The sequence below is a fragment of the Hevea brasiliensis genome, chromosome 9 (genome assembly GCF_030052815.1).
Source record: "Hevea brasiliensis isolate MT/VB/25A 57/8 chromosome 9, ASM3005281v1, whole genome shotgun sequence".
NCBI classification, from domain to species: Eukaryota; Viridiplantae; Streptophyta; class Magnoliopsida; order Malpighiales; family Euphorbiaceae; genus Hevea; species Hevea brasiliensis.
In genome coordinates, this window is record NC_079501.1 from 82774921 (window position 1) to 82794727 (window position 19807).

General features: G+C 36.0%; 1 pseudogene; it reads left to right on the forward strand.

Moving 5' to 3' along the window:
* The first annotated feature begins 2803 nt into the window (after nt 1-2803).
* LOC131183431 (polygalacturonase-like) lies at nt 2804-4345 on the forward strand (annotated as a pseudogene).
* The last annotated feature ends 15462 nt before the right edge of the window (nt 4346-19807 follow it).

Sequence of the window (19807 nt, forward strand, 5' to 3'; positions counted from 1 at the left end):
CTTTCACAAATCCATTTTATCAAAAATCTCAACACAATAGACATTTGCTCCTTTTTAGACTAATCTAGAGCTTCATCCACAATTATACAAAATTTAGCATTGGACTTGTGAAATTTCCTTTTGTACTCTTAGTGATGTATATGAGGCATTTTTTGGAGTTTTGTCCAAAGCTTCCGCTACTTTATCGTTGTTAGATGCTATTAGATTTAATAGCCGAAGAAAATTCCCTGATTTTTGTGACGTTTTAGTTTCATCATGACCTCTAAATGCACATCCTTGACATGCAAGCCACCTAGCTGCCTCAATTTAAGCTTTCAATTGAACTTGATTTTCTACTGTTTTTTGAGATGAAATGCACTCAAATCTTTTTTGAACGTGTGAAGATTGATTCATGAGATCTGCACATGCTCTCTTAGCATTTTGATGAGTAGAAGTGAGATCTTTTCCAACATGTGCTAAAAATGCACAATTTTTACCATCTCTTACAATTTTCCAATTTTGAAATCCATTTACAATGAATGCATCAAATCCAAAAGGACCATTTTGCTTATGAAATAGATAATATGGTAGACAAAAAGCTGCATCTTTAATAGGAGAATATTCCAAATATTATGGTAATAAGTTAAACCATGATGGTTGAAAACTACGTTGACATTTTTCCCTAGATTTTGGATACTTTGAAAGAATACATTGATATGGACCAGCCTTAATATAAGCTCTCTGAATTTCATCATGCATGTCAATAGGATACTCCCATATCTGTTACTGCAAGCCCGAATCATGCTCTAATGAATTAGTATCAAAACCTTTTTTGATTTCAATTATTTGAGATTTGGAAGGGTGATTATCAGAAGTCAAATGACTAGGATTTGACTGCTCAGTAGAATTTGATGTTTCAACGTTCTTCCTTTTGAAAAATCCATCAATTGTGGATGATTTTCCCATCTATGAAAAAAATATATGTATATATATTAAATTTTTTATTAGTATGCAAATGCAACCAATTAAAATAAGTAATATGAGTTAACAAGTTTTCAAACAACTAATTTGAGAAAAAAAAATTATTTAAGCAATACAAAATTAATAATATTTATATAAACAGACCACCACCCAAGTCTTATGGGCGCCACCATCCAGACTCACTGGTGCTCAAACCTTAAATTAAAATGACTTTGCAGTATAATTGTTCCAATACTAGACTAGTTGTGCTTTTTCGATCAAGAATCTACTATATATTATAAAAAAAAATTACTCGTTTTATCAAAATTATACATTATCCAAGGTATATAATATATATTGCTACCCCATTTTCATTGACAAATCACAGATGCATTATGAATTTATGACACTATCATAGTATCACTGTATATAAATAAACCTGACAACCTATTGATTATTATATAAATAAACAAATAATTACTGTTTTTCATAAAGAAAATTAAAAAATCAAGTAAGTTAATCTGTTCAGTTATCTTATATTTGACAGTTAGTTGAATTTTTCTCTTTTAAGGAGTGAACCAAATGGTTTATTAATTTTAAATTTTTTCTAATTTTAAGAATTTTACAAGAGCAGGAACTTTGATCAATTTATGCAGTTCTTATTTTGATATATATATATATATATATATATATATATATATATATATTCTAATTTAATAATCTATTGATTATTATACAAATAAATTAACGATTATAGATTTTGATTAAAAAAAGAAAAAAAAAACCCTAATAATGAGAGATAAAAGAATTGAGATTTAAGTGCTGCTATATGCCTTCCACCAGTAGGATTATTTTAGCAATGAGGAGGTGTTAAAACAATTTAGTTTTTTTTTTGTCTTTTATGTATTTATATTTTAATCTAATTATATTTTCTTTTTTTGTTTAAAAGAGAAGACGCTACTAACCACCAGCTCATTTTGAAGTCAATATAATATCCTTTATTTTTGTTCAAAGGAGAGGAGGGCATAGGCCCATTTACAAAGCTAAATAATAAAAATAGTAAAGTTATTTTTTTTTTTAAATAAAAACAAAATGGTGGGGAACCTCACGTTACATGTGTGTCCGCCACTGCAAAGGTGGCTGCATATGGTTCACAGTCACAGAATACCATAACCTATGTCGTTTTGGCTGCTCCACGAAAACGTACATATGATATTTAATGAGGTTGCTGAGCCTGAAAGGATTTTGATTAAAGGCATACTTTTATCTTGTGCATAAAGGAAAGGGAATAAGAGATAATACATGACCCTAACCTAGCTATACAAGCCGTAAAGGAGAAAGAGTGCGTTGGTTCTCGTGGCTCGGTGGGATGTTTGCTGTGCTACGTTAATGTTAAGGCTATTTTCTAATTCTTAATTTATTAACAAAACTCTAAAGCTTCCAATCCTATCATTCAAAAATGCATCCCCATACAACGTAGAAGTTATATATATATATATATATATATATATATATATATATATATATATATATATATATATATATATATATATATATATATATATATATATATATATATATATGTGAACGCTATTTTGACCTAATCCATAAGTATTCTTGATTCTTCATATGAAAGAATGCACAATGCAAAGTGCACAAACCATAAATGCAAGACAACAAACTTACAAGAAAAGGGCATTTTAGGCTCTTTTTCTTTTTGATAAATTTTTTTTTCATGCAATTAATCTAGATATTCAGAAGTTTTATAAATACCTACCCAAAGTCCCTTTAGCTCCATCACCAGACAGTTTCAACTTTCAACACTCTCTAAAGAACAAAGAACACTCCTTTATCAACACCAAAAATGGCGAAAGGGCATATTTCTTCTTTACTGGCTGCAATTCTCATCATTTTCTTTAGCTCACCTTTAGCAACCGCAGCACGATATAATGTGCTGAATTATGGGGCTAAGCCTGATGGCAGAACTGACTCCACCCAAGCCTTTCTTGCTGCTTGGACACAAGCTTGTGAATCAATTATGGCAGCCACCGTGCATGTGCCACCAGGGAGATTCTTTCTGCAAAACGTAGCGTTTCAGGGTCCATGCAAGAACAATGCAATTTTATTTCGTGTCCATGGTACCCTTGTGGCTCCTTCAGATTATACAGTTATTGGCAATACCGAAAACTGGATTTTCTTTCAGTACGTCAATGGTGTTACAGTTTCTGGTGGAGTTCTTGATGGGCAAGGTCCAGGTTTATCGGCTTGCAAGGCCTCTGGCATGAATTGCCCCAGCGGCGCCACGGTATGTTACTTGCATAAATTAATTAAGAATTTGAAAGGTAAACTATATAATTGCTTGAGCCCTAATTATATTATAGTCTGAAATTAAGAGATTTAGCAGAACTTTTACTGAAACTAAACACGACAATGACTTTTCTGTTTGTATGTGAATGCAGTCACTGGGTTTTTGCAATTCAAATAATATAGTGATCAGTGGATTAACATCACTGAATAGCCAATTGTATCACATTGTCATCAATGGCTGCCAAAATGTAAAAGTGCATAGTGTGACGGTGTCTGCCTCTGGCCACAGCCCCAACACAGATGGCATTCATGTACAATTATCAAGTGGTGTCACAATCCTTAAATCCAGGATCAGAACTGGTGATGATTGCGTCTCAATCGGTGCTGGAACCACTAACTTATGGACTGAAAATGTAGCGTGTGGCTCTGGCCATGGAATCAGGTAACTAAACTTACTATATTAGTGTCTCTGCACATGATCATTAATTACTAACGTGTTAGTATATGCTATAATATTTGGTGTTGATTAAACATGTGTGTTCCATGCAGTATTGGGAGTTTGGGAAAAGATCTTCAAGAGCCTGGTGTACAGAACGTAACAGTTAAATCTGTTACATTTACAGGTACACAGAATGGTTTGAGAATCAGGTCTTGGGGGAGACCTAGCAGTGGCTTCGCTAGGAACATACTTTTCCAACATGCTATCATGAACAATGATTAGAATTCCATTGTCATTGACCAAAATTATTGTCCGGATAACCAAAATTGTCCCGGTCAGGTATGTTTAAATGGAAAATTCTTGCTTTTATTCTTATGCAGCTACTTGCTAATTAATAGCTGAAAATCAAGTTTTCAAACTTTATAAGTTTGTATTGAACAGGAATCTGGGGTTAAAATTAGTGATGTGACATACCAAGACATACGTGGAACATCGGCAACAGAAGTGGCAATCAAGTTTGATTGCAGTAAGAAGAACCCATGCAGCGGGATAAAATTGAAAGATGTGAAGCTGAATTACAAGAATCAGCCAGCTGATGCATCATGTGACAATGCTGATGGAACAGCTTTTGGTTTCATTCAGCCATCTAGTTGTCTGTAAATATACATTAAAGCACACTATAAAGGATTAAGGTTAGGATCACGCTTGAAGGAGCCCTTTGCTGAGTGAGGTCTACTACTTGAGCCTGTGGCGTTCCCAGCATTTATTGGGGTTGCTTGGAGAGCCCAGCAGTGAGATTACCGTGGAAGTGGAAATTCTTTGCTATTATGACCACAATGTTGCTGTTTTACTATACTGATCCTCATATGTGATTTTCGAGATATTTCTGTAATATTAGGCCCATAAGACAATAAGTTGAGAGCCCATAAATTAACTTAATAAGAACCCATAATTAAGAAATCTCTAGGCTACGACAATAATAATAATAATAATAATAATAATAATAATAATAATATAAAGAGGGAGCAGAATCATTTGGGGTAATTGTTACCCGTTTCCTTCAAGAGCAGAAAAAAAAAAAAAAAAAAAAAAAAAAAAAAAAAAACACAATCTAATATCCTTTGTTCCTTTATTTCACACCCAAATTTCTTCTTGTTACTCCCTCCATCCACAACTTTTTCTCTTAAAATCAACCCACAAACTCACCCAAGTATTAGCTAAACTCCAATTTCAATAAAAACACTAATCTAAAACCCATTTTCCACTTGCAAGAGCTAGTGATTGCTTTCAATTGGTAAGCTCTTCATTCTTTTCTTTTCTTTTTATTAAGTTCAATAGTTATTTCATTATTCCATTGTAATTATTATGGCATAATAATAGGGTAAAGTTAACTTTTATATTAACTTAATGAATAAAGTTTTATTTTGGAATAATAGATTCCTAGGATTAAAATAAAAAAATAATAAATAAATAAAAATAAAAATAAAAATAAAAATAAAAATTCCTACCTACTAGTGTGCTCTCTTTAAAAGGTGAAATTGGAAGTTGGTGTATGTACAAGGGAGAATTGGATTTAAGTTTTTATATCTTAAATGCTAGGTTGAGAATGAAGAAATTAATTATGATGTGGTTGATTTTTGGGACTATAGGTGTATATTAGTTGTATTTAAACTAGAAAGAATTTTGATGTAATAAGGGGAAGGAATTTTAGCATGACATGCTAGAGGAAAACAAAAAAAATATGTCGAATGGTGAAGGAGAAATAAATGGGAAAATATGAAATTGTTATATTATTTTGTGCAGGCTATAGATGGACATTTTAAATTTATTTATGGTGTGTTGTAAATTTTTGGGAGATTGTTGAGCTATTGAAATTTTGGGAAACGTTCGATTTATGTTAGAATACTATCGGATTTCTTTTAGAATTTTTGAACATAAATCATGCATTTTATATCCCACCATTTCAACCTAGGATCTAAATTCCTCTCTTGATGCATTTTTACTTTCTTTATTTTTAGGAAGGATCTAGCTCCTATAGTTGATACTAGGGGTGCTCCAGCGGTCTAGGCCTCAGTTTATTTTCAGTACAGGTGAGTGGATAAATATAAACACTGGTATTTTATTAAATGTAAATTATTTGTATTATTTCTAAGTATGAAATTGAGAACAGAAAATGATAATTTTATATTTTATTATTGAATAAAATGAGATTTATAATTACAGTTGAATAAATGGCTGAATACACTAAATATATGCACCGAATAGATAACACCTTAATAATGGGTGATTTATTTTCAGCTGAGCTTATACTTATATTGTCTTTGGGACAGCGCTTGATATACACATAGCCTTTGGGGCATATATCAGGTGATCGCCCTTTGGGGTAGCTCTACACATGTGTATGACCAGTATTTTTATTGCTCTTGGGTTATTTTTGTGTCATTATAGAGCCCAAGATGTCAGCATTGCTCTTAGACTACCAAAGTTTATTATTGCGCCTGAGATGCTAGCATTATCTATAGGAAGCATATTGCAAGTGTATGAGGATATTGTAAATTTTATGATTTTAATATATTTATTTCAGCAATATTGTTGCAATATGAATTCTATTTTAGCTCAGCTATATGATTTAGATTAAATGATATTTATTCAATTGACCTATTCTAACATAGCAAAATTGATACTATTAAGTACTAAAACCTTATCTGTTTCCCTTTGTTATTTATTGATTCGCTCACTAATTAGTTGTACTCACCCTTTTAATTTTTAATATTTCAGATTCCTTTTGCTGACTCCACCACTAGCAGCCTCTCTTTCAGAGTTGTCCTCTCTTCCACTTCACCAACTATAGAGTCTAGTGGAGGTCAGGCCAAAATGTTTCTTTTAGATATTTATATTGTTTTATGCACCGAATAGATAACACCTTAATGACAGGTGATTTATTTTCAACCAAGCTTATACTTCTATTGTCTTTGGGACAGTGCTTAATATACACATAGCCTTTGGGGCGTATATCAGGTGATCGCCCTTTGGGGTAGCTCCACACATGTGTATGACCAGTATTTTTATTGCTCTTGGGTTATTTTTGTGTCATTATAGGGCCCAAGATGCCAGAATTGCTCTTAGACTACCAAAGTTTATTATTGTGCCTGAGATGCCAGCATTATCTATAGGAAGCATATTACGAGTGTATGAAGATATTGCAAATTTTATGATTTTAATATATTTATCTCAGCAATATTGTTACAATATGAATTATATTTTAGCTCAACTATATGATTTACATTAAATGATATTTATTTAGTTGACCTGTTCTAACATAGCAGAATTGATACTATTAAGTACTAAAACCTTATCTGTTTCTCTTTGTTATTTATTGATTCGCTCACTAATTAGTTGTACTCACCCTCTTAATTTTTAATATTTCAGATTCCTTTTGCTGACTCCACCACTAGCAACCTCTCTTTCAAAGTTGTCCTCTCTTCCACTTCACCAACTATAGAGTCTAGTGGAGGTTAGGCCAAAATGTTTCTTTTAGATATTTATATTGTTTTAGTCTATTGTACATATATAAAGACAGCTAGAAGCTCTGATATGCAAATATTTTATTTTGATTCTCACAGAGAGGATATATGGATATTTGTATATCTAAATATATTTGATGGGCACAGAGCCATATTTTATATGTCAGATGTATTTTAACAGGTTTCATGATTTCTTTTGGCTATAGATTTAGGGGAAACTCTGTTAATTTTTCAGGTTATATCAGTCTCTATAGGTTAGGAATGGGTGTGACTTTTTGTGGTAGCAGAGCTTAGGTTTATAGGTTCTGTAGGCCCTTCTACTTTTAGTGTTAGTGTTGTTAACTATATATCCCAATATTCTGTTCCTTATCTTTGTTTTATAGGACAATGTCACCCAAGGCAGTTGGTAGTAGAGGCCATGGTGTTAACCGTGGCCGTGTCTCGTTGAATTAGATTATCAGATGTTGGCCGACCTCGTTGGGATCCTGCAGTTCCACCTTCACCTCCAAATGAGGTGGTAGATCATGATGAGTTACATGAGGGAGGAGATGAGCATGGTAATTCTGCTTCTCATGGCATTGTATCAAGTGCATCTGTAACTCCACCACCACCACATCAACCAGCCCCTACAGTAACACCTCTTGTTTCACCGGTAGCACCTCTTGTTCCTCCAATAGCTATACCTCTTATACCACCTACAGTCCCAGCTACTTCTTTCCAACTGAACCCTGATTTGGGTACATTTATGGCATAAGTGGTTACTGCAGCTGCTATAGCCAAACCTAAAGATCCGTGAGACATGGTAGAATGAGCCAGACGTTTAGGTGCATATGATTTTAATGGTTGTTTAGATGCAGATGCTGCAAAAAAATGGTTAAGGATGATAATAAAGGTGTCTTATATGATAAAGCTAGCTAATGCAGACATAGTGAATAATGTGCATAGATTATTACAAGGAAGGGCAGATAGCTATAATGATGACATATGCCAAAGATATGGAGTTGACTTGACTTGGGATAGATTTGTATTTGAGTTTCGTCAGGAATATCTAACAAAGTGTTATAGGAAAGGGAAGCAAGATGCCTTTTTCATATTAATACATAGTAGTCTTATAATGAGGGAATATGTTGATCAGTTCGAGGATCTGTATTACTTTATTTATGATATCTTACCTTCTAAGGAGGCTAAGTGTGACAGATTCAGACAGGGATTGCATGTTGAGATTAGAGCATCCATAACTTAGTTCAAGGGTAGTAATTTCCATGAATTAGTAGAAGTTTCTTTAAATGTTGAGAAGGTGAAGCAAGAAGAAAAAGAATATGAGTAAAAGATAAGTAAGAAACATGGCTAGAATTCCTCACAAGGCTTCAGGGAGAGATTAAATAAGAGATAAGGTAGTTTATTTCAGCCTAAAGCCAAGTTTAGCTGCAGTGGTAGGGGCTCATACTTTACAGGGCAATAGATTGCTAGACCCCAGGCTAGTTAGAGATCAGTGGTATAACCAATGGGTGGTTCTTCTAGTTCACAGAAGCAGAGCTAACTACAGGGAGACAATTTTGGGTTGAATTAGAAGAAGAGATCATATCCACAACGTGTTACTTGTGGCAGGCACCACGAAGGGGAGTGTACAAAGTTTGACAAAGTATGTTTCTAGTGTGGTGCTCCAGAACACCTTAAAAGAGATTGTCCCTTACTTGTGGCCAAAGATAGTGTTTTCGAGCAAGGTTCAATAGCGCTTGAAAGTGTGCAGATTAGTACAACACCCCCACAAGGTAGATCTACAATAGATGCTGGATCTATCATGAGTAGGGCTAGTGGGGCTACTTTAACTGTCCAGTCTAGACCTGCAACATAGGCTGGTAGACCCTACACTCAAGCCAGAGCTTTTGCCATGATATAGCAAGAGGCACGAGCATCTCTAGAAGTTGTGATGGGTATATTGACCACATTTGGTAAAGATGCACACATTCTTATAAACCCTGGGTCCACTCATTCTTTTGTGTCATAATCATTTTCTATGCATGCTGATAAAGAGTTAAAATTATTAGATTGTGGACTAGTTGTAGGTACTCTAATTGGGAATTCTATTATTTACGAGCATGTGTACAATGATTGCGTGATTAAGGTGGGTGATCATGAGTTGTTAGCTGATCTAATCCCTTTGAATCTTTAGGATTTTAATGCTATCATGGGCATGGATTGGTTATCCTGCCATCATGCCATAGTTCATTACTTTAAGAAATCTATAGTGTTTGATTGTCCTGAGAAGTCCAAGTTTATGTTTTATAGAGAAAGATATTATCTTCCTTCTGTAATTTCTGCTAGGACATTGTTTGTGAGTTTCTTGATGTTTTCCTTGATGAACTTCCTAGATTACCTCCTGATAGGGAAAAGAGTTCTCCATTGATTTGAATCCTGGTACAGCCCCTATCTTAATGGCACCATATAGGATGGCTCCAACAGAACTGAGGGAGTTAAAAGTACAATAGCAAGAATTGCTTAATAAGGGCTTTATAAGGCCTAGTGCATCACTTTGGGGAGCTCCTATTTTATTTGTGAAGAAAAAGGATGGCACTTTGAGATTATGCATTGATCATAGGTAGTTAAATCAAGTCATAGTGCATAATAAGTATCCTTTGCCCCGCATTGATGATCTCTTTAACCAACTCCAACGTGCTAAGGTGTTCTCCAATATTGATTTATAGTTTGGGTATCATCAATTGAAGATCAAGGAGTCTGATGTATCTAAGATAGCTTTCAGAACTTGTTATGAGCATTATGAGTTTCTTGTTATGCCTTTCAGGTTAACCAATGCACCAGCTACTTTTATGGACCTTATAAATAGAGTGTTCAAACCTTACTAGTGCTATAGAGGTTAGGAGTTTCTTGGATTTAGCAGGGTACTACATGCGTTTTGTCTAAGATTTCTCCATCATTGTAGCACCACTGATAAAACTACTTAAAAAGAATGCAAAGTTTGAATGGACAGAAGAATGCTAGAGGGGTTTTGAGAAGCTTAAGGCATGTTTAACTTTAGCTCCAATTCTTACTCTACCTTCAAGAGTAGGCAGATTTGTTGTGTATAGTGATGCTTCCCGCAAAGGGTTAGGTGGTGTTTGATGCAACATAGGAAGGTGGTAGCTTATGCTTCTAGAGAACTTAGAACACATGAATTGAATTATCATATCCATGATCTAGAATTAGCTGCAGTGGTTTTTGTTTTGAAGACATGGAGGCATTACCTTTACGGTGAAACTTGCTAGATTTATATAGATCATAAGAGCCTGAAATATCTCCTTACATAGAAAGAATTGAATTTGAGGCCAAAAAGATGGATTGAATTACTTAAGGACTATTATTATACCATTGAATATCATCCAGGTAAGGCTAATGTGGTAGTTGATGCCCTTAGTCGAAATTCCCTTGGTAATTTGGCATATGTTAAAGCAGTTAGACTTCCATTATTGTTGGAGTTTCGATCTCTAAGAGCAAAGTGAGCAATGGATAATTCAAGGGCATTATTAGCAACTCTTAAAGTTAAGCTAATATTGGTGGAAAAGGTTAGAGAAGCTCAAAGCTAAGATGAGCAATTGAACAAGATCATCAATGAGGTGAGAAATGACACTCGTATAGATTTTTCACTTAGTGAAGATGGGACTTTAATGTTTGATTGCATGTTATGTGTACCTAATGTAGAAAACCTAAAAAGGGAGATAATGAAAGAAGTTCACTATCTGCCTATTCTATGCATCTGGGTAGCATTAAAATGTATTGGGATTTTAGAGAAAATTATTGGTGGTCAGGTATGAAGAAGCAAATAGCAGAATTTGTTTCAAAGTGCTTGATATGCTAGCAAGTTAAGGTAGAGCATCAGTATCCAACGGGGAAGTTACAGCCACTTCCTATTCCAGAATGGAAGTGGGAGCATGTCACTATGGATTTTGTTTCTAGATTACCTCGTACTCCACGTGGGCATGATGTAGTTTGGGTAATAATTGATAGATTTACCAAATCAACACACTTTTTGCTTATCAGGATGGATTCTTCTCTAGATAAGTTAGCAGAGATTTATGTCAATGAGATTGTGAAACTCCATGGTGCTCTAGTTTCCATTATTTAAGATAGAGATCCAAGGTTTATATCTCGATTTTAGCCTAGTTTGTAGAATGTTTTAGGAACTGAAGTGAAGTTTAGTACTTCCTTTCATCCACAGATAGACAGTCAATCAAAATGAACTATTCAGACTTTGGAAGACGTGCTTAGGGCATGTGTAATGGAGTTTAAGGGAAGTTGGGAGAAGTATGTATATTTGATGGAGTTTGCTTATAATAATAGCTATCACGCTAGTACTGGCATGGTTCCTTATGAGGCATTGTATGGTAGAAGATGTAGGATGCCAGTATGTTAGACTGAAGTTGGAGAAAAGAAGCTAGAAGGCCCAGAAATGGTATGGCACACTGTTGGTAAGATCCAAATGATTAGAAGTGTATTAAAGGCTGCATAAGATAGGCAAAAGAGTTATGCAGATTTGAAGAGAAGATATATTAAGTACAATGTTGGTGATAAGGTATTCTTAAAGATCTCTCTTTGGAAGGGAGTTATATGCTTTGGTAAGTTTGGGAAGTTTAGTCCTCTGTCTATAGGGCCTTATGAGGTTATAGAGAGGATTGGACCAGTTGCTCATCGTTTAGCTTTACCTCCAGAGTTATCACAAATTCATGATGTCTCTCATGTATATATGTTAAGAAGATACAAAAGTGATCCCTCTCATGTTCTCCAGAAGCAACCTATTGAGTTGAGAGAAGATTTGACGTGTGAGGAAGAACCAGTGGAGATTATTGACAGAGAAGAGAAAGTCTTGAGGAACAAAGTGGTTCCATTAGTTAAGGTTTATTGGAGCAACCACTATAGAAAAGAAGGTACTTGGGAAAAAAAAGAGGATATGTGAGCTTAGTACCCACACTTATTTTCTCTACAAGGTGTTGCAAGGGTTTTACGGTCGCCAGACAAGTCTCACCTAAAGTGGGAAAAGTGAGGAGTCACCACTTTAATTTTGAGGGAAATTAAAGAAAACCATTTGTAAAGATTAAAAAACCACTTGAAAAACAGAGATTCTAGGTTCGGGGTCCGTATACGGGTGGGTAAGGTGTTAGGCACTCCACTTCGTCTCTCAACGAGGGTAAGCAGATTTAATGTTGTGCTCTTTATAAATTGAAATAGATAATTTGGGGTTTAAAATGATGATGTTAATCCTTTGTACGGGCAAAAGGAATGTTTGATATTTCACTATTATGAGTTGCCCAAAAACATGAGTACATGAGATGACCCTTCAGTGAATAGGTGTTGGGTAGTAGTTATTTATGAATACTGAAGTTGTGATATTCTCAGGGGGATTTTTGTCCTATACATATGAGTGCCTTAAGGAGGACTCTCCATCGAGCCTCAACCTAATATTCATGATACTTTGGGAAGAACTCTCTCGCCGATCCCTTGGTGTATTAAGAATTTAATTTGAGAGCTAGGGTAAGAACTCTCCCCCGATCTCTTAGTATTTTTTTAATTTGAATTTAAGCTAAGAGAATTCGAGTAGAAGCTTCTCTCCTGATCTCTCAATGTATTTTGTTAAAATTCAAGCAGAGGATTTCGGGTAAGAACTCTCCCCCGATCTCTATATATTTTGTTAAGGTTTTGACTGAGAATTCGGGTAAGAACTCTCCCCCGATCTCTCGATATATTACGTTAAAAATTAGGCTGAGAATTTGGGTAAGAACTCTCCCCCGATATCTTAATGTGTTATGTTAAAAATTAGGCTGAGAATTCGGGAAGAACTCTCCCCCGATCTCTTAATGTGTTACGTTAAAAATTAGGCTTAGATCGCCTTCTTTAAAGAAATGATCGGCCTGAAGATTGCCATGGCATCTGATCAGTTCAAAAGAGTCGATTCGCAGATTATATTCTTGACTTATAGATTGGAGATCAGTCTCTCTAAGGACTGATGGCAGTTTATCAACTGGCAGGTTCTCCTTTCTCGAAGACGTTCCTCGCTTCGGTCTGGTAGCCGGACCAGTAACCAGAATGATGGCTATGCTGGATCGCCCGCTTGGTCTAATCGCATCGCCTTCCTTCGACGTCCACGAAAAATGGACGGAAGGCGGGTTGCAGCTCTATGACCCTCAATTCCACTCATTTTCAAGAAATAAAAAGGAAAATTGATCAAAAAAAGATTGAAGCTCTTACCAGAGCACTAGTCGGTGTCCGAAAAACTTAGAAAACGAGAGAGAATTTGATGTCGATGAGAGAAATCTGAAAGTGGCGTGAGTTGCAAATGGCTACTCCCCTCCCTATTTATACTCGTTGGTGCATTAAATGCTACATCGATAAGCGAGATTTGATCGTTCCAGTACCCTGAGAAAATTCCAGAAGCATGGAAAAGAGATCGGATAAAGGAGATTGGTTCATGAGTTCATTTTGCGGGATCAGATCAGACAAAATTAAAAGAGATCAGAAAATAATGCAATAATAAAACAAAAATAAATATTCAAATAAAATTTCACTTCCAAAAGATCAGATTATATCATTTGGGCGATATCTCAAGATCAAATTACATCATTTGGGTGATCTCCCAAGATCAACAATTACAAGTATCCCTACACTACATTCTACATAACTCACTACTTCTGAACTCAAAACGTCGCACGATAAGCCTATGTCAAAGCCTAGTCTTTTGGCTGAATCAAAAATGTGTTTGATCAGAAAGCCAGCCACAAATGTGGGATAGATGTGCAGCTCAGATGGGGTGACTATGACTCTCATGATATTGAGTGGAGTCATCGCCGATGTCATTGACCAGAACCGAGCTGCAGTCGGGACATCCGACATGGTTAGGAGCCAAATGAACTTCAAGAGGCGGTCACTAACACCAGGGTCGAAATTAGCAATTCTCTTGTCTGAGATCGGTTTACTGATCATACTGGTAGACCGATTTGAGATCGGCACAGTCGTTACTTTTAACCTTGAGCGATAAATTAGTCCAGTTCTCTCGCCGTCATTAGATGACATTCTCATGGCTCTCCATCGCCAAGGTCACAAATTTTCAGGCGAGAGGCGAAGGAAACAGTTAGAAAAAGATAAAAATGGCCATCATAATTGGAATTATCGCTAGAAAAGCTAGAGTTGGGGAAGTGGTGCATCAAAAATAAACTGGAAAAGGAAAAATGAAGTGTAAAAGTGATTTCCTATTGCTGCATATATATAGGGCCCTGGCATTTATTGCGAAACTCGAAACGGGCTCATTGGTAACCGAAGCATTTATTGCTTTGACCGATACAGGTCGGATTGAGTAGGAGGTTGGAAAATAGAGAGATCAGGAAAGTAAAAAGGACCAGGCGCAAAAGAGGAGAAAGATCGGAATAACGATCTTAAGATGGGTCAGTCACAATAAGAGCGAAAAAGCAGGGGATGACTTATAGAGATCGGAGAACTTAGGGGGATTAAATAACTTCCGGTCAGAACTTTCAATTAGCTCCCTTCACCGTCAGATCCGAGTTAGTTAAAGCATTGCAGGCCTGATCTGATCCTCACCACACATCTCATTTGCAAGGTCGCCCTCTTAGCCGCCAGACGCCAAATGGTTAAAGCAGCCCTGTACATCTCGATTTGCACCGTTGATTATAATTGTAAGGATTGATTTGGAGCCCTCAGATCAAAAGCAGATGACAGATTCGGCACTTTTTGTTCCCAGCCTTTGGATCCATTTTGTAAGGCGAGACCCCTGACCATTGGATTAAGGGATGAAAGGACAGATATCCTGAACAGGATCCCGACCCTCCATTTTGATTCTCTTTAATTCCCAGACATCAGATTATGTCCTTTTGCATCTAAGCCTTCCGTTTCCTCTTGATGAGATCTTGACCTTCCATTTCGAGCACCCATTCCCTATAAATACCTACATGTAATACTATAGAAGGGGAAAAGGGAGGTGGTAATTATCGTGGAAAGGCTCTGAACTTTGATTCAGTCATACTGCTTATCATTAGAAAGTCCCAAAGTTCTGAGGAACTTTAGAAACCAGTTTTCTGAAGTATTTCATTTCAAGGAGCTCTCAATCCTGTGATTTTCATTTTCATTACCTGTGTACTACCCTGTGAACCCAACTTCACTCTGCCTCATTCCCATCACCTTAGTGTTTGTGCATTGCCCTGCGAGCTCAACTTCATTCTGCTTTATTCCCATTACCTCAGGTAAGCTCAAGTCCTTCGGCCGTCTGCCTTCACCTCTCTAAGATTTGTGGATACCGGAGTCAGCTCGCCCGTCTCCCCAACTTTCCATAGGTAAGCATCTAAACTATCATTTTATTGAATATCCTTGGTTTGTTTTCTCAAGTTTTCTTTTAAAGTTTTTCATCCAGTCACACTAAGTCTCAGAATAGGTTATCTTAGCCCGTAGTTATTTCCTTTGCCTCATTTTTATTCATTTGTAAATTCCCTTTATCGTCACTTCGTTTTCATTCCTTTCGAGAATAAATGTTTGAGTCGTTGGCGACTCGTAAATACTTTAAAGAATATAAGAAGGAGTACTTTAACATGAGAGTTTTTGGTCTGAATAAATGAAAAATGATAAAGGAAAATAGGTGTAGCAAAGGTCGAATAAGTTGGAAACAAGATTAGGTCAAACAAATAAGTCATAAGAGTGGGCCATGGCGATCTTTAGGCTAATCATTTCTTTGAAGAAGGTGATCTTATCATAGTGTATGAGGAGCAGCTGAAGTCCGGGCTCCATTTTCCCTTGGATGGATTTTACAAGGTCATCCTGAAATTCCACCATGTCTCAGTGGCTCAAGTGCATCCGAACTCCTGGTGGACTTTAGTAGCCTTCAGAGGTCTCTGTTGAGCCAAGAGACTGGAGCCCACGGTTAGGGTCTTTGCCGAGCTGCATAGGCTTGCCGGAAGAAAGGATGATGAGTTCTGGTTTTTTTAGGCAAAGCCAAACTATGGGCTTTTCACTGATCTTCCTTTTTCGCTGAAGAACTGGAAGGATCGGCTTTTCATCCTTAGGAGCAAGGATCGAAATGGCTTTGAGGGGATCCCATGTAATTGGAATTATTTGGTCCCCCAAGTCCCTAAGAAGCTTACTTTAAATAAAGACGAAGATGCCATGGTGAAAGAATTAAAAGTTCAGGCAACCACCCATAAATATTCGTGCTTAAATGCGGTCGTGGCCGAACTGAAATGGTGGATGATGTGGCTGATCTCTCATGAAGATTACGAGCTTCAGCTTTCTGACCTCAGTCCTGTGACCGGTACAATCCAGATCTCTAGTCTCTCAATCTTAGCGAACTTACTAACTTTTTTTTTGTGCAGGTATGGCGGGTGGTGACGCTTCCAAAGAGAGCCTCAAGCGAAAGAGGGAGGTCTCCCAAAAGGTACAAGCGATGAAAGAGGCTAGTGCTGCCGCTGCTCAAACACCTTGACAAGACTTGGTAGAAGTACCGAGCTCCCCTCGTCGACCTCAGGAACAGCCGGTCTCGAAAGTAGAGGTTGTCGTCTCTTAACCTCAGCAGATTGAATGTCCACCTCCTCTGATCTCTTCTAATGTAGAAAGGGAGTCTTCTGTCCCTACTGTTAGAACGCTCTCCCAAGGAGCTCAACTCCTTATCCAATCACTGGAATGAAACCGCTCAACCCGAGGGAATCCTGGTCCAGCCAAGGTCATGGGCACCTCCATCTGTTTCCAAGAAGATCAGAACGGTTGAGGAGAGTACTGATGATATTCTAGCTCAGATAATGAGTTTGGGCGTGGAGGCTATTGCAAACTAACACGTGATCAGAGAAAAAGCCCACACCTTAAGGAAGGAGATCCTTAAAGCGGTTCAGGATGCATCGACTGCGAAGGCTGAGCTCTCCAGTGCCAATGATTACATTGTCAAACTGGAAGATCGGGTGAAGTATTGCGAAGAGCGGATAGTTGAAGTGGAGCGAGAACTTGAAGTCACCCGGGCTGGTTGATCAGCCGATCTCGCTCATTTTTCTGAGGAAGAGGAGCTCCAGGCAAAAGAGGAGGAGAGTACTACAAAAGAGGCTGGAGCATATGTGAACACCCATAGCGACCTTTTGTCCGAGCTAAAGAAGCGTTATCCTGAGGAGGACTTCACCTGGATGGATAAGCTCATCCTAGCGACCGAAGAGGATAGCAATGAGGAGCTCGAGGGTGAGGAGAGAGAAAGGAATGTAACTGGGGAACAGGGCGGAGAAGACCCCCCTTATTAATTGACTTGTATATTTTATTTTGAAATGAATTGAAGTCTTTTATGTTCAATTTCTTGATGAGATCGGAAAGCATCCAAACCAAATTGTCTGAGTACTTAATTGATTGAATGCAGTTGAACATTAAGTTGAGAGCTCATAAGATAATAAGTTGAGAGCCCATAAATTAACTTAATAAGAGCCCATAATTAAGAAATCTCTAGATTATAATGATAATGATGATGATAACAACAACAACAACAACAACAACAACAACAACAACAACAACAACAACAACAACAACAATAATAATAATAATAATAATAATAATATAAAGAGGGAGCAGAACCATTTGGGGGAATTGTTTCCCGTTTCCTTCAAGAGCAAAAAGAAAAAAAAAAAAAAAAACCTTAATCTAATATCCTTTGTTCCTTTCTTTCACGCCCAAATTTCTTCTTCTTCCTCCCTCCATCCACAAATTTTTCTCTTAAAATCAACCCATAAACTTACCCAAGTATTAGCTAAACTCCAATTTCAACAAAAACACTAATCTAAAACCCATTTCCCACTTGCAAAAGCAAGTGATTGCTTTCGATTGGTAAGCTCTTCCTTCTTTTCTTTTTTTTTTGTTATTAAGTTGAATAGTTATTTCATTATTCCATGATAATTCTTATGGCATAATAATAGGAGAAAGATAACTTTTATATTAACTTAGTGAATAAAGTTTTATTTTGGAATAATAGATTCCTAGGGTAAAAATAAAAAAATAACAAATAAATAAATAAATAAAATAAAATTAAAATTAAAAATTCCTACCTATTAGTGTGCTCTCTTTAAAAGGTGAAATTGGAAGTTGGTGTTTGTACAAGGGAGAATTGAATTTAAGTTTTTATATCTTAAATGTTTGGTTGAGAATAAAGAAATTAATTATGATGTGGTTGATTTTTGGGACTATTGGTGTATATTAGTTGTATTTAAACTAGAAAGAAGTTTGTATAATAAGGGGAAGGAATTTTAGCATGACATGCTAGAGGAAAACCAATATATATATATATATATATATATATATGTTGAATGGAGAAGGAGAAATAAATTGGGAAAATGTGAAATTGTTATATTATTTTGTGTAGGCCATAGATGGACATTTTAAATTTATTTATGGTGTGTTGTAAATTTTTGGGAGCTTGTTGAGCTATTGAAATTTTGGTAAATGTTCAATTTATGTTAAAATGCTGTCGGATTTCTTTTAGAATTTTTGAACATAAATCATGCATTTTATATCCCACCATTTTAACCTAGGATCTAAATTCCTCTCTTGATGCATTTTTACTTTCTTTAATTTTAGGAGAGGATCCAGTTCCCGTAGTAGATACTAACGGTGCTCCGGCATTCTAGGACTCAGTCTATTTTCAGTACAGATGAGTGAATAAATATATAATACTGGTATTTTATTAAATGTAAATTATTTTTATTATTTCTAAGAATGAAATTGGAAACAGAAAATGGTAATTTTATGTTTTATTATTGAATAAAATGAGATTTACAATTACAGCTGAATAAATGGCCGAATACACTCAATATATGCACCGAATAGATAATACCTTGATGACGGGTGATTTATTTTCAGCTCAGCTTCTACTTATACTCTCTTTGGGACAACGCTTGATATAAACATAGCCTTTGGGGCATATATCAGGTGATCGTCCTTTTGGGGTAGCTCTACACATGTGTATGACCAGCATTTTTATTGCTCTTGGGTTATTTTTGTGTCATTATAGAGCTCAAGATGCTAGCATTGCTCTCAGGTTGCCAGAGTTTATTATTATGCCTGAGATGTCAGCATTATCTACAGGAAGCATATTGCGAGTGTATGATAATATTGCAGATTTTATGATTTTAATATATTTATTTCAACAATATTGTTACAGTATGAATTCTCTTTTAGCTTAGCTACATGATTTAAATTAAATGATATTTATTCAGTTGACCTATTCTAACATAGCAAAATTAATACTATTAAGTACCAAAACCTTATCTATTCCTCATTATTATTTATTTATCAACTCACTGAGTAATTGTACTCACTCTCTTAATTTTTAGTATTTCAAATTCCTTTTGTTGACTCCACCACTAGCAGCCTCTTTTTTAGTGTTGTCCTCTCTTCTACTTCACCAACTATAGAGTCTAGTGGAGGTCGAGCCAATATGTTTCTGTTGAATATTTATTTTATTTTAGTTTATTGTACATATGTAAAGACAGTTAGAAACTCTGATATGCAAATATTTTATTTTAATCCTCACAGAGAGGATATATAAATATTTGTGTATCTAAGTATGTTTGATGGGCACAAAGCCATA